Source organism: Rissa tridactyla, chromosome 3, assembly GCF_028500815.1.
Source record: "Rissa tridactyla isolate bRisTri1 chromosome 3, bRisTri1.patW.cur.20221130, whole genome shotgun sequence".
In the NCBI taxonomy this organism is placed as follows: Eukaryota; Metazoa; Chordata; class Aves; order Charadriiformes; family Laridae; genus Rissa; species Rissa tridactyla.
Genome location: NC_071468.1, coordinates 66,961,563 through 66,976,374, shown reverse-complemented (window position 1 = coordinate 66,976,374; position 14,812 = coordinate 66,961,563). Strand labels below are relative to the sequence as shown.

At 40.5% G+C, this 14,812-nt stretch overlaps 1 protein-coding gene across 4 annotated transcripts in view; it reads right to left on the bottom strand.

Moving 5' to 3' along the window:
* The window catches only part of ARHGAP18 (Rho GTPase activating protein 18), a 68,849-nt gene that overhangs the window by 42,604 nt on the left and 11,433 nt on the right, over positions 1 to 14,812 (bottom strand). The window contains exon 1 of one of the 4 annotated variants that reach the window (XM_054196219.1): positions 832 to 982. The exons of the other annotated variants lie outside the window; for them this stretch is intronic. The gene's annotated coding sequence lies outside the window, so the exon portion shown is untranslated. Of the gene's footprint in view, positions 1 to 831; positions 983 to 14,812 lie in introns of those variants that run through there. 4 annotated transcript variants of the gene reach the window in all.

The following is a 14,812-nucleotide window of genomic DNA, read 5'->3' as shown; positions in this document are numbered from 1 at the left end:
AGTATCAGAAAGAGGACAGGGATTATATGAGTAGCAACCTGATCTAACTTCAGAGTTGTTCCTACTTTGAGTGGGAGGCAGATTGGACAAGATGATCTGCAGTGGTCCTTTCTACACTAAGCTACGCTACTATTATGACAGCATATCAAAATTCTTCCTTGTCTTAAAAAATAGTAAGTTCTTAACATTTCATGAACAGTTTCAGATGTCTTTTATGTCTGAATTTGAATCCATATTCTAAAAAAGGAGGCACGGTTTGGGGTTAAGTAATAAATATTACTTATTCCAAGAGAAAAACATATCAAAGATCAAGCATTGTGGATTTATCACAATGTAAACACAGTAAATTAAGTCCTACCTTCCCATTTGGCTGACTTTGCAAGTTTATCTAGAATTAAAACAAAAATACCTCGTCCTTACATTTTATCTTGGGACAACTAACGCTTGTTAGCTGCCCCTAAGTAAAAAAGCCATACCTTTCTCTCTGGAGATAAGCCCCTTGTGTGTCCAAGTCACAAATCCTTTCACAGCACATGCTTGATTCTCTGATAAGAAATACTAACTATATGGACTTTGCCTTTAAAGGTAAAGAGCCTTATAGAAGGACTCTGAGTTTCCACCTGCCCTACCTCTGCTCCAGGTACAAGTTAATAAATGACAATGAATTACCAAGCTAATATGCACCCCAACACCATTCCTTAACCTGCCCTTATTTGAAAGCCCAGGAAATAAAATATACAAAGGAGTATTTAGCTTCTGCATCAATGGCAATAAGAACGTCGTGCTAGTAGTGCATGTTACCCAATAAATACGATTTCTCCATGTAGCTACCTTGGCTCTTAAACTTCTCCTGACAGCCGTGTCCTGTGCGTGACCTGTGCTGCTCGTGAATCCCACACTAATCACTGCAGAAAGGTGTTCATGGAGCCACATCAGAAGCGTCCCCAGCAGCCGATGTCAGTGACGAAGCAGGTCGGGCTTCCAGGCCTTGCCCAGGCTTCCCTCCTCCTGTGGCCGAAGGTGCCCGGAGCAGGCTGGGTCTCCCTCTCAGAAACAGACTGTACACTTGAACCGCAGCCGGAGTGAGGTCAGATTTCAGATTATCATCCCTGGGTTTAACCCCGCGGAGCTGCTCGGCAGCTCTTCGGTGGCCTTTCACCTTTGGAACAACCTGCTCTCGCCGACCCACCTCAGCTGAAATTTAACCACCGCAGCACACCATGCAAAGATAAAACCAACAGACTGAATATGATAAAAGCGCGCACTTTGCAGGGCTCTGGCAGGCTGTGGTGGGATATGCTGCAGCAGGCCACGGATCTGTGCCACGCTTCCATAGAAGTGCTCCTCCTGTCCTTCCAAAAATCCAGCTCCTTGCCTTCCCCAGAGTAAGTCCTGCCTCAGAGAAGAGAAGTCTGTGCCCTGAAATGCGCAGCTAATACTCGGCACACAGCACTCCAGGCCTTTTTCAGGTCCTGTGAGCATTTGCTGTACATTAAAAACACTCCATTAACTCTCTGAGACTGTGCCCTGCCCTTCAATCAGTCGCTGCTCACAGGCCCGCTCCACTCCACCAAACATAAGCCGCTTTTCTTGTCAGGCTCTTCCTGGCCCCACCTGTCCATCTCTCATTAATCAACCAATACAGCAGCTCCCAACTCTGAGCGGGGCAGTAACGCCACTTCTACTCATGAAAGCCCCCCGAGAAGGACACGAAGGACCAGAGGAACCTTCCAAGAAATATCCACACGCAAACCTCATCACTCTGATGCGAATCTCTCCTTCAAAACCCATGCTGCCTTAGGCCCATTCACAGCCCCGGCGCCAGCCGGCAGCACTCGCGCTCCTTGGCCACTGCCACACCGCTCCCCCTCCACTCGCCCATTACTTGTCTTCCCTCAACAGACTCAGTCAACCTCCCTGTCCCCAGTTTCTGCTTGGACTGCAAACCCGTTCAAAGCCATCCTGCGTTTGCCCACATCCACAATTCACATTGTTACGGGCTAGGACAGACAGAGGCTCGGGCTGGGAGAGAACAACTGCTAAAACTTTAGCTGACGGAGCAGCTCAGATCTGATTTTCACTTCAGTTGGTTCAAGGATTCTCGCTTTGCATACCCCACCAGAGAAAGATGCTGGTGAAGCAGTACTTGGTGCATAATCTGCACAGCAGTGCCTCTAAGCATCCTCCTCTCTGCCCCTCCTATGAACCCCTGTGCACAAAGAGGCACAAACAAAAAAGACCCTTTGCGGATAATGAGGACAGTCTTGATACCACAAGGTTGGTGTAGACGAGAAAAGAAAAATCATTTTTAAAAAATCACAGCATAGGGAAAAAATAGGTTGCCAATTAAGATTTTTATTTTTGTGTATCTGTTGACAAGACCAAGAGCACAGGATTTCTGCTGTGACCTTCCACTAAATTCAGTCCTTCTCCAAACATATGCTTAGTAAGCACTAGTTGCTATCACACAATAAAACGCACAGGTGGGAATAAATTAAGGCCAAGCAAAAAAGAGGGGAGAAAGGGAAAAGAAATCAATCTCAGTAATAATACTATAAGGAATCTGGAAGAAAGATATGTTTTTAAAAATAATTAATTCCACATTCACAGAAAGACTCATTAAAAAAAAAAATCTTAAAAAAGTATTTCAAATGCCTCATGTTGCAAGCTTTAAAATTTTGTAGAAGTCAGCTTTCCAAAAAAACTATCAGCAGGAAACAAGCACAGTTCATTACAAATAAAGCTATTGCTGTGGTTGCAGAAAACAGGCTACTTCTCCAGCACTTTATTAAGTTTTTAGGTGTTCAGTTTTTCTATGTAAAATTTGGAAAATGCAGCTGCTTTTCACAAGTATCTTCAAGGAGATCTCTTCTCTTCCCCCAGAAAATGTAAATTACTGCTAACAAATACAGTCACTTAAAGTAATTTGCAAACACTACTCTTCTAGCCTTTCAGATTACTAAATGGTAAGTTTAGTCTCCAGCAGTTTTTTCCCCCTCAGAAAACTCATATTTTCATTAAGATCTTCACTAACAACACTCTCAAACTCTATTAAAATCTTATTAACATCTATTTCCAATCGTTAGTAAAGAGTTTACTCTTCAAATAGCTTTCCAGGGAGCAGTGCAATACTCTCATTTCCAAATTCCACAGTCAGTTCTGACCTCTGATACTCAGACACGCGCCCTTTGCAGCCAATGAGATTTTTGCCTATTTATGTCAGTACAAAACTGAGCCCTCAGATATAAACCACATTCTTCAATATAGTTATTGCAGCCTCTTACCAGAGTTAATCTTCTTGTCTCACCCACCAGAGATGCATTTATTTATTAGAAACATCAAGGATGTGAAACAAAGCACTCCAGCTCTTCCAAAGGGGAGCTATTAAAAACAATTCTTGTAATGAACACCATTCCTTACATTTACAAGGAAAGAAACCAGATTTAGGTTATTTCACTAAGCATTGATGAGCTTCACATTGTGGCAAGTACTTTAGGAAGAAGAACTGTGCATAAATATTTTCTTCAGCCTTTCCTTTTGTGACCAACTGTGTCCTTTCTCAGCTTGTAAGAAAATATGATTCTTCACATTAATCATTGTTTTACACCACAGTAAAAATGTGCTTTTTTTCAGGTTCTGTCAGTCTGATTTTGATTTCATCAATAGTCACTTTATACTAGTCCAGGTGTCTTTATTCCTTATTTTCTTTCCTGTGAAATCTAAATCTCCCTGTCTGTTCCAATGCTTTTTTAGCAGTTCATAACTGATATTTGTCATGTGTCAACTATAGCAGCTAGAGGTTAATCAGTTAACTAGTAAGGTATACTTTAATGGCAGATTAAATTAAAGACTTTAATTTCAGATAAATTCAGTTTGCAAAAAGATAATTTTGCCTTTACTTCCATTTTTCTCACTCAAAAATTAAGGACTATGCTGTGTTTTAAAACAGTGAGTGATGAGAAGAAGATAATCTTTTGTCATTTCCATAGTGCTAGCCACTAATTTTGGATCTGAATACAATCTTTCTAGATTGCTATACAAACATCATAATTGTATGGTATCCGTATATACTCTATATATATGACTACGCATCTATTGGATGTGTAAATATAATGAAAAGCAGAAATACTAAATGCAAGGATCCCCATGGTCGTAACAACTAAGGAATATAAATACACTGTTGAACCAAGTATATTAGATTAACACTGCTGAAAGAGAAGTGAAGTTCCTCTAACAGGATTATTGCAGGAGAGATCACCAGCTCCAGGAAAGGACAAAGTCCAGCTACTAAATACTGTACGAACATAAAGCAAAAAGACACCAGTCTCTACAATTTGTTATCTTCTACCTGAAAAAAAACACAACAATGGATGAAATGCAAGTGAAAGGGAGGAGTGGAAAACACCTCTTCTACCTACACATTAGGAATTTCTGTACAGGGTACTTTTTTCCAGCTGCTTTTGCCAAATTTTGGAATTCAAAATTCAAGCCTGGATCTTTCCTGAATAAAAACTGTCACAACTATAAAAAGTGTCACAAGTGCAACAAGGGAAGAGGCCATCTGATTAATTACTGGATTTAACCTTAACTGGGATTCTACTCTTTAGTGCTAAACAAATACTGCCCTTTTTCCACAGCTGCCTAACAAAGCCTATGGGAGTCTTAAACATTGTCTTTAAACAGGTTCCAAATTGAAGGGCAATTCAACTTTCTACAAGATCAAAAGTTTCACAAACATTTATTTGTAACAGCCAATTTCCAACATTGAGAGCAGTGCAAAAAACACATTCCATTACCAAGTAATATAATTACTTGTCAAACTGGACTATTACACCTCCTTAAGCTGTACACTGAAAATACAATCCTTGTATGCTTGGTTTTAAAAGCTTCTTTAAGTAATCCTGGCCATTAACCATTGCTATTGGGGCTCTTGTACAGGCAATGTCATGAGCACTGCAGCCCCTTCAGACACACTCTCTGGCACTCCAGTAAGCTAGCACGTTACTTCCAGAGTGACATAAAATGACAAAAACATAGCTGACTACAGCTACATTACAGCATTAAGTTCCAAAATGCCCATGCAAAGGGAGTCATCACTCCCAAAGCGCTTGGCCATTTACATAAAAGTTATTAGTAGTATTATTGCAGCCATACCTCAGCTGATACTAGGGCTCACTGATTCTGAGCATCATAGCAACACGTGGTTAGAGGTGCTAATAACCTGATAAACAAGATACACAAAGGCTGTGAGAGGGGGGGAAAACAGGGGGTGGGTATTTGGCCCAGAGAGGTGAAGCGCACTGTTCAAATTCATGGTGCAAATCAGTGACAGAAATAAGAATAACTCTCAGCCCTCTGAGTCCTTCACCACTGGGCCACTGAGAGTTAAAGATTGAGATCTGACCCACTGCAAACTGCAAGGCAGATAAAAGGAAGCTGCTGTGGGTTTGTGACAGACTCCATCTCTATAAATAGAGGAGCACCCTCAAAACACAATTATATTGTTGACACAGCAGTTACAATGTTAAGCAGTAATTCCTATAAGTAATTTTAAGTTTTCACAAAAGCTAACTAGATTTAAACAACCAAAAAATGCCTATGGGTACTTGTGGTCCATTTTGAAAACTATTTACTGAGCAATCACATCCATGAGATGCTGTGCTCTTAAATATAAATACAGGACTTCCCAAGTCCTTTCAAACCTAAACAACTAAAAAGATAAGGAGAGAGAAACAATGTGGTCTCCTGGCCTGGTTCTCATCCTGAAGGCTTAACTACAGAAGTGTGGGAATAAATAAAGCTCCTAAGCCCAAAGCTCTCCCCATGCCTCCCCTCCTTTCAAAAAGCCAAGCAGCGCCACAAGGTGCAAAGGCTTCTTAACTGAAATAACCAAGAAAGCTCTAATCTAATGGCTACAGCACTTGCCTGGCTTGAGCTCCCTGTTCTTGGCCAGGATGCTGGCCTGAGCTTCTATTTGTGATTTTCATTCTAGCTCCTAAATCTTGTCACTCATTGCAACAATTGCATCCTTTCCTTTCTACCTTTTCTATCATTCTTTCCATGACTGACTGCAAACTTTCCTGCAACTCAGTCTTTTCAAGACAGGCATACAGGACATGCAAAGATAACAGTAATGAATCAACATAATTTCCAGTATTTTTGGTGAACTGACACTTAGCACTCCTTCTCTCCCAACTTAAAGTGTTTTATTTTGGCTGCTCTGTGACCTTATGGGACATTTTGAATGTCAATTGCAATCAAACTTGCCCAAATCCCCCTTAAGCTCCAAAGAAAAGCCAGAGAAGTAGGAACTGAGGCAAAGCTCTGTTCTACTTCCAAAGACAGAGTACAAAGTGATTGCAGAGAGGGTATAAAACAGTACTCACTTTCTAAATGAGCATAAAAAAGGCTGAGCAAAGCGAATCAGGTCTCTCAGGATTTTTTGTAATACCATCAGCTGCTGTTAATACCTGCTCAAAACTGCTCTGGAGATTAACAAAAAAAAAAAACCCCAAACCCCAAACAAAACAAACAAAAAAAAAAAACAAAACAAAAACCCCAGAAAACCCCAAACTGGCATTTTAAATCATTCCATGAATAATAAATGCAAAACAGCCCACAGTAAGGGCTGCCAGACTAGAAGTCTAAAAAGTATATATATACACTGTACTGCTTCCAGCCACATCCTCATTATTATTTCTATAAGATTTTTTTACCTTAGTGACCATGAGCTTCCATCTTTCCCAACCCCAACCTGTCACTGAAGAAAACAGGAAGGAAATTGAGGCAATGACACAGACTATTACACTTAATATTCTAATACACTGCACCAGAAATTGGAGATTCCTGATATGATGCCAAAACTCAATCTGCCTGAACTATCTGCAGAACTTCTAAGAAGATTAAAATATTTCATGACATTTCCTTTAATAGGACCTCATGTTCCTACACAGCCATTTAGACTCTGCCTATTTTCTACTTCCGATTAGATAAATTATAATTATGGTAAATTGATACACATACACACCCTATCTAAAATGATGGTACAGATCATCAACCCCTGTGTATGATTGATGATGTGAAATGATTTATTATCAAAAAATGTGTTAGAACTATAACATATATTTTTTTGAACATTTGCAAAAAGAATTATTCAATATGCCATCCCAGGTTGTTTCAGAATAAATGTGATCTTGTTCCACTCCACACAAAGCGAGAAGGAATTCAGGATTGACAACTGCAGCCATGAAGCCTGTGCCCCTCTAAATGACTGCACCAGTTGTCTTTCCTTGTTTCTGGGGGGACTGCTGCATTCCAGTGTCTGAGCTGTTCAACTCAGTGAATGCTTTTAACTTTATTCTCCAACCATAAAATACAGAAGCCTACTTATTTCTTTTAGTGAAAGGTGAGTCTCACAGACTCAGATTTGAAGCTTTACACAGAACATCACGTGTTATCAGACTTGCAAAAAATTGTCACAATTAGCTAAACTGAGAAGTAGTATCAGAAGAAATCAGCTTTGGTTTTATTTCCGTATTGAGAAAATGAAGTGGGCCTTATTGTCTCATCTCCTGCCATTCTGACCTTTTTAATTCTCATACCACTTGAATGAAGACTCTCAAAGGCTTTGAAAGCACATTCCTATTTTTTGCCCATACATAGAAATTTCTCGTTCAAAAGCATACATTTTAGAAAGAGAAACAACTATCCCTGTGAGTCCAAAATCCACCACAGGAGAAAACAAGGGAACGAGGGAACCTGGGTGACCTGTATAGGTACAAACACACAAGTGGCACCATGCTAGAAGCAGGTTTGCAACTCATGCAGACTTTTGGAAGAGCTGGAAGTGCTTACAGAGCCTCAAGTCCCACCAAATGAAAACAGAAGTCAGCCTCCAAACTCAGCAGACACCCAGTACATTTTCCTTACATACAAACCTAATTGTGTTTAAAGCTCTAGTTTTAAAGAAAGCATAATGCCCACAGCTAGGAAAACAGGGAAAGAATGGCCTCACTCGAATCTCCTTTGTCACGTTTTTGGCCCTGACCCTTGTTCAGTTGATCTACCTTTCTCATTCCTTCCAAATGCCTTCTACATCACCTAGCTTCACATGGACACAGATGTTTTCCTCTGCAGTTTTGATTCATTCTCTACAATCCATATAAATTACAAAAATGTATGCAAAATATGTTCTCTGTAACAACTCTCGTGCTGCTTATTGGGAAAACATTCGAACACATCATACCCATTTTAAAAGTACACTTTTTCTGTAATCTTCTAAGAGAACCACTGGAACTAATCTTCTCCCAAAGAAGAGAATAATGTCTGTGTGAGATTACTTCAGGCTCCACAAATATCAAAGAGAATAAACCAGGAAGTGAAATAGATACAGTATTTGTAATTCCATTATTGAGAGGCACAGAGAGGAAAGATTTAAATAATTTATTTTTCTTTTCACAGTGAAAAAAAATAAGCATGGCAACAAAGCCCGATTTAAGCTATCCTGGAAAATACCAGGACCATCTAGTAAAGTAGAGTTACAGCCATGAAATGATACTGGAGTCACTTTTGTGCCTCTAAAAGCAATTAGCTCTCTAAAAGCATTAGCTCTTACCATGTTAAACGACCTATTAGTTAGGCCTATAACCCTTTCAGTTGCAAATATTAAGGCCTTCAGCACAATTCGGTACTTTTGTTTATGCTTGAAGGAAATTGGCACACATTCATGGGCAATTTATTACAATATAATCCTTACATTCAGAATAAATTGCAAATGAATTTGTATGAGCATTCTCAAACAGCAGGCAAGGAAATCCGTGCAGCAATGTAAAGATATTTTTTTCAGGAAACTGTTTTTATTGTCCAAACAAACCATCGACAAAGAGCCAGTAAGACAAAGTAAATAAAGGTGCTCTCACAGAAGCTGGACCAGAGAGGGAGAGGAGGAAGCAGAAAGGGCTGAGGAGAGCAGCACCGGCAAGGCGCGCCAGCACCCAAGTATACTGAGGGATACAAGTTTGTTCAGAAGCAAAACGTCAGAGAGGATGCTTTTAAGAAGCATCCTTAAAGGCAAGGGGATAGGAGAGAGGGAGCCTCAAGCACACTGCACGGGATGGACCACCTGGGTTTAGTTCAGGCTTTGCATGAGGAAGGAGGTGTTCGCAACCAGCTTCAAAAGTGGGATTTCACCTGCTCTCAGAGGAGCTAACACAACAACGCTGCATATGTCTCCGCACATGAGGCAAACCTGCTTTGAGGAACTCCTCTAGCAGGAGCCAGGCAGAGCGTGCCAGGGCAGAGGCGCAGGGCAATGAGGGTCTGCCATGATCCAGCTGTTTCCTTCACACCCCTCTCCACAGACCCACCACACAGACAGGGCAGCAGGAAAGTCCATTGTCACCTCAGCAAAAAGAACAGATATTGAAAAGGGCAACCAGTCACCATTCTTACTTTCTGTCTTCGAGGGCAAATGCTAAAGGCATGAGCCTTTCCAACGTCTCCTTTCCTATCAAATTCCTTCTTCTAAGCAATTATTCCTAGGAAATACCTGATCCTGGGCTGTAAAAACTGAACTGTCTGCAGCCCTCTCTGCCACCTACACAAACGAGCACTTCCATAGCCTTGGTGATCCAGCAGGAACACACTAAATAAAACAAAATTTTCCCTCCCCCCTCATATTTCTGGTAGTTTTAAAAATGTCAGTAGAAAACGAAGCAAGCAGGAAGCAACTCAGGACCATGGATTCTCTCCTTCCCTTTCCCACTTCGCTACCACTTCTGTTTTCTGAACATCATCAGAAAAGATACAAAAACATGTTTTTTTTCCAACCAAGCTCTCTGCAAAGATTTACTGGTTCTTGTATGCATAAATATCTCCCTTCACTTACAAATTAAATATACAGATTTACAGCAACCAATTTGAATATATAGATGCATTCATGTGCAAGTTTGGAAACTAGTGGTAGCCCTGACATAAATGCCTGGTCTGTAATTTAAGAGCTTCAGCTGCTCCGTTGTTTCACCACCACAGCTTAGAAAAAAACTTGCACACACAGCAGAAATGCCCTATAATCCAAGATGGAGGTGACACCGAGGAAGGAATGACATCTTTTCTGATGTTATCAGGTTCTAGAGGAGTGATGGGGAGGGGAAGCCACATTACCCACAGCAATTAATCCATTCTCACAGTCTGGGTCTCCCTTAATAGCATGCCACCCACCACTAAATGCCTACTGTAGCACTCCCTACTGTGGTACCTGCCCACCAGGTCTGAGCCTCAGCACCTGAATCCAAAAAAACAACTTCACAGGAAGCATTTAAAAGAGGTTTTGTTTTGTTCCAGGAGAGGGGAAAAACAAAGAGAACACAATACAAACCAAACAATAGGGGGAAAAACAGAAAAGAAACAAGCACTGGAAATAAAGAGAAAGTAAATAAAACGTGCAAATTACATACTGATCATTTAGTAGGAACAACTGTTCAAAATGAAAACCCTAAAAACCATCTCATATGTATTTTATTACTAGTTGATCACAATTTTACACATTTAATCCTTGTTTCTCATTTCCATTAACAGCACTACATTTTTTTGTTCTTTACTCTTAGATCTGACTCTTTTTTGGCCTAAGCAGTCTCCTTTCCATGTGGGTACATGGACAGTGAGTTCATCAAAACTTAACACAGTCACGGAAGACCGTCATCCTATTTTAAGGTGGCAAGAGGAAATGTTCAAGACGGGTCAGAAAGGGAAGGCTGATGGTCACTGCTTGCTCTGCAGCTGAAAAAAAATGTGCTGCTAGTAAAATGAGAAAAAAATTCTTTCCAAAATTATGGAAACAGAAGACCAGAAAAGTTATTACCAACTTTAGTTTAAATTACACTGATCAAAAAGAGGATGCAGGCAGGGACTGTGAGAATTCTGTGATTTAAATATTTAATGCAAGTAGTAATTAAAAAAAAAACCCTGTAATTTTTCAGATTTATAAATTATTTAGATGATAATTCTTAATAGAAATTATTCATGAAATCCTTTGTTTTCCTTCCTAACCAACACTCCTTTCTTTGCCAGCATCCTACAAACATGAGAGATACCAGTTTCAAAATCAATGTAAAGGTGCCACCTATGTTTTTCCAGCTGATAATGTTCTCCATGATTGTTGTTCTAAAATGGTATCAGTCTATTTTGGAAGATGCCAATCAGTTATATAAAGCAACATCCATCTGTCTTTTTTAAATTATTGCATCACTAATATTAGCCATAACCTTTACCCTGCATTCACAAACAAAACACTTCACTAGAGCGTTAACTGACAGCAAAAACGCAAGTAAAAAAATGACATTGTACTCTTTAACTTTCCCTGTGTATCTAGAGGTTAAATCCCTGACTTCAACTGTAGACTTATTCCTTTGTATAAATGGGGTAAAACAGTACATACACATAACACTAAGTAGCTATGATTACAGATACCAGTAATAATCAAGGCTTCTCAAGGTGAAGTAATCAAGGTAATACAATGCTTCACATCTAATATATTAAACCTGAAATAAGGCACAATCCATATGCAGATCCTTCTATAAATACAAATGCATATTTTCTTTTGCCATATGTACATACACTGTGTACGGAAGCACAAAAGCAATGCTGTGCACTCTTGGGTATTACTATCCATGATTCTTAGTTACAGGACGAAGCTCCCCATGCTAGACATCTGTACTTCCCATGATGAGACGCATCTTCTACAAATGAATACCATATGTTTTTATACAGTATCATATGTACACAGAAAAAAAAATTGCTGAATGCAATATGAAGTCACGCACGAAAACCTTATTTTAATTCATTTGAAAAAATCATTTTAGTGAAATTGAAAACAGTGATCTAAGCCTGTAATTTGGGGTAGGGGAGGGAGGAAGGAAAGACAGCCTGAACAGGCCTGACCTGGGTGCACAGAGCAGAGGTGTTTCTCGACAGTGAAGGGAAGGAGGCGTGAGGCAAACCAGAGCAGAAGCTGCAGGGCACCCCACAAGTCCTTCACTCCCAGATCCTGAGCTGCACTGCCCAACCACTTGTCCTGTCCCCAGCCCTCATGTCACCTCGCCATACTGTCAGGACCCTACTGCCTTTCCAGCTCCCATAGCGCCCTAAAATTTAGGGAGCCAGCACATACCAACATCGCTGGGGAGACGATGAAGGAACTGAACATCTCTGCGCCTGATCCCGGTGACAAATGCACCCTTCAAGCTCAGGCAGGGTGACACAGTTGAGCCCCTTCCTACCAGAACATCTTAACATTTTCTGCACTGAACATGCACTTTTGCAATCTTAACAGTTTCTTTGGATGCAAGAAATCTTTGATTGTGTAAGCAGCCAATTCTATCTCAGAGGATAAAGAATTATTTCCTCGACAAAATAACGCTCCTGGACAAAGCCTTACATTTACAAAAACTATCCAAGTGCTGACAGGTTATCACAGAAAGGGAAACATACACTTGTCAGCATTAAAAGAGTTTGCAACCTACAATGTAAGTCAACATAGCAAGGGAAGTAGAAACTCTGTAACAGAAAATTTACAACACATTTTAACTTAAAGATGAAAAGGAGACATTCAAAGAAAGACAAATGCCCATATACCTAAATTATACTATTTTCTGAATTCTCAGCTCTCTAAAGGCAGAACTGGTGGACATATTTTACAGCTTCCACCACCTTGTTTTCACCGGAGGTGCTCAGATCTCCTTCCTCTTCGAAAGTCAAGAAGGTGCAATCAAGAATTTAAGGATATTTTCATTGACTGTGCCCTCTAGGCAACTGACCTCATTTTCCCTCTTCTGATGTTTTGTGACACCTCAGAAGTAAATTAATTAGAACGATTTGTACAATGCTGTCTCAGAATAAATATGACTTTTTATATTACTATGTATATACACTACTGTTCTAAATGACGAGGTAACGCACTGAAGCTGCCTCTTCCACAAGAGTGCCCCAAGTAATGTTCTTCGGCTTCAGTTCCTCTGGCTTGGTTCACATGGTCTTCACACCAGTGCAACCTCGGAACGCCCCAGGGGGATGCCCCCAAGGGTGACACCTCAAGGCCACCCCACCCTCTACGAGGTAACTCACAAGTGGCAGACACCACCCTTTGAGCACCCTTCTTGGAGCAGCCAAAATCCCCACCCCAAAACAACCACATGTCAGACCTCGGGCACCCCATCCTTAACAGCCAGGGCCTTTCAAAGACAGCCCAAGTGGGAAGGCAGCCAGCCTGCCGTACACCAAGTGCAGGGAGGGGTATCACTGGAAAGGGAGGGGTATCACTGTTTGCTAGGAGAGACTACATGAGAAAACTCCAGCTACCAGGACTGTCAGAGGACCATGTGACAACATTGAGCAAAGCCAACTAGATGCAAGACTGAAGCAGGCGACCAGCCCAGTGCAAATCACCACCCTCTGTGGCCACAGCAGAGAATAATTCCTTATTTAGAAACAGAAATCACCCATAGAAAAGGCATGAGCATCACCTCAGCACTGCACCTCCAGCCGACACCTAGGCTTTCTTCTGCTGGAGGTCATGATTAGACATCCAAGGTAACACAGTGACCATTTGAGCAGCAAAGCCACCTCCCACAAAAAACCCAATGCCACTGCTTTTTCCCTTGTATTGCTCATTCAACTCAATATTTCAGAGATATTAATTAGTAGATGATGTTGCATATTGTAACAAAAAGCTTTTACCTCTCAATCGTCATTTGCAAGTTGAATAAAACTAAATGAAAGGAAAATAAAACAAATCTTCAGGAAGAGGTTAATATCTACAAAATGACCTGTGTACTCAGATGGGATGAAACCATCACTTCATAGAAATCAGAAATCAAATCCACAGAATTCCAGATCATCTATTCATATATAAATATATATAATGTATGTATTATAGAATGGAAGGAAAGAAAATCAGAGAGACAGAGAACTTCAAGTCTTAAAGGAAATCAGAATTGTAGAAAGAAATTTACAGTAGGCAAATAAAAGGGGTTTTATACCAAAAATTGCTGCCCAGAGCAACACTGGTAGCCAAAAATTTTGTGTTCCTAGCCAGCAAACTAAATTACATTTATAGCCATGTACAAAATCATACAAGTCAGTATACATTGTAAAAAAAAAAAAAAAGTTATTTACCGGTAGACCCAAAAGGAAGTTTGCAAATAAAAAAATAAAATGAAAAAAAAATAAAAGAAAGAGAAACCAAAACAGTATATGCGGATGTAACCTTGATTCTTCTATTTAATAAGAACAGTAACTCCTACTAGTGATCTGTGCAAGATAACCTATGTGGAGAAATACCCTTTGTCCAACTGAAGGTCTTTTGGATCAAAGTTGAATTACACTTTTTATATGAAATTACTTATGTGGGAAGACTTGGAGGGTAAGAAAGAAATAGGGGTTCAAAAACCTCCAGGAGACTAACATAATAGAGCATGGTATGAAACGCATCAACCTTGTCCTCAATCAGAGGTTGTGCACCTGTGTCAACACCACACCACAGATGGGGGGAAGAAAAAAAACAAACCCAAAAGGCCGAGCTGGGCTGAAGGAAAAGTTTCTCAGCCTGGGCTCAAACCCAGATGAACACCACTACAAGGCTGTCCCACAGGAGCATGCTGCTGCTGGGCTACGGTCTGAGCACGCTGCAGTGGAGATGTGCCTGAGAAAGCCACCACTCAGCACAGCCTGGTGATCTGTTCACGGGAGAGGGGACACCTTGCTGCTAAAAGACAGCTAAGAGCTTGGCTCCAGGCTCCTGTGAAATTTTAAGTATAAG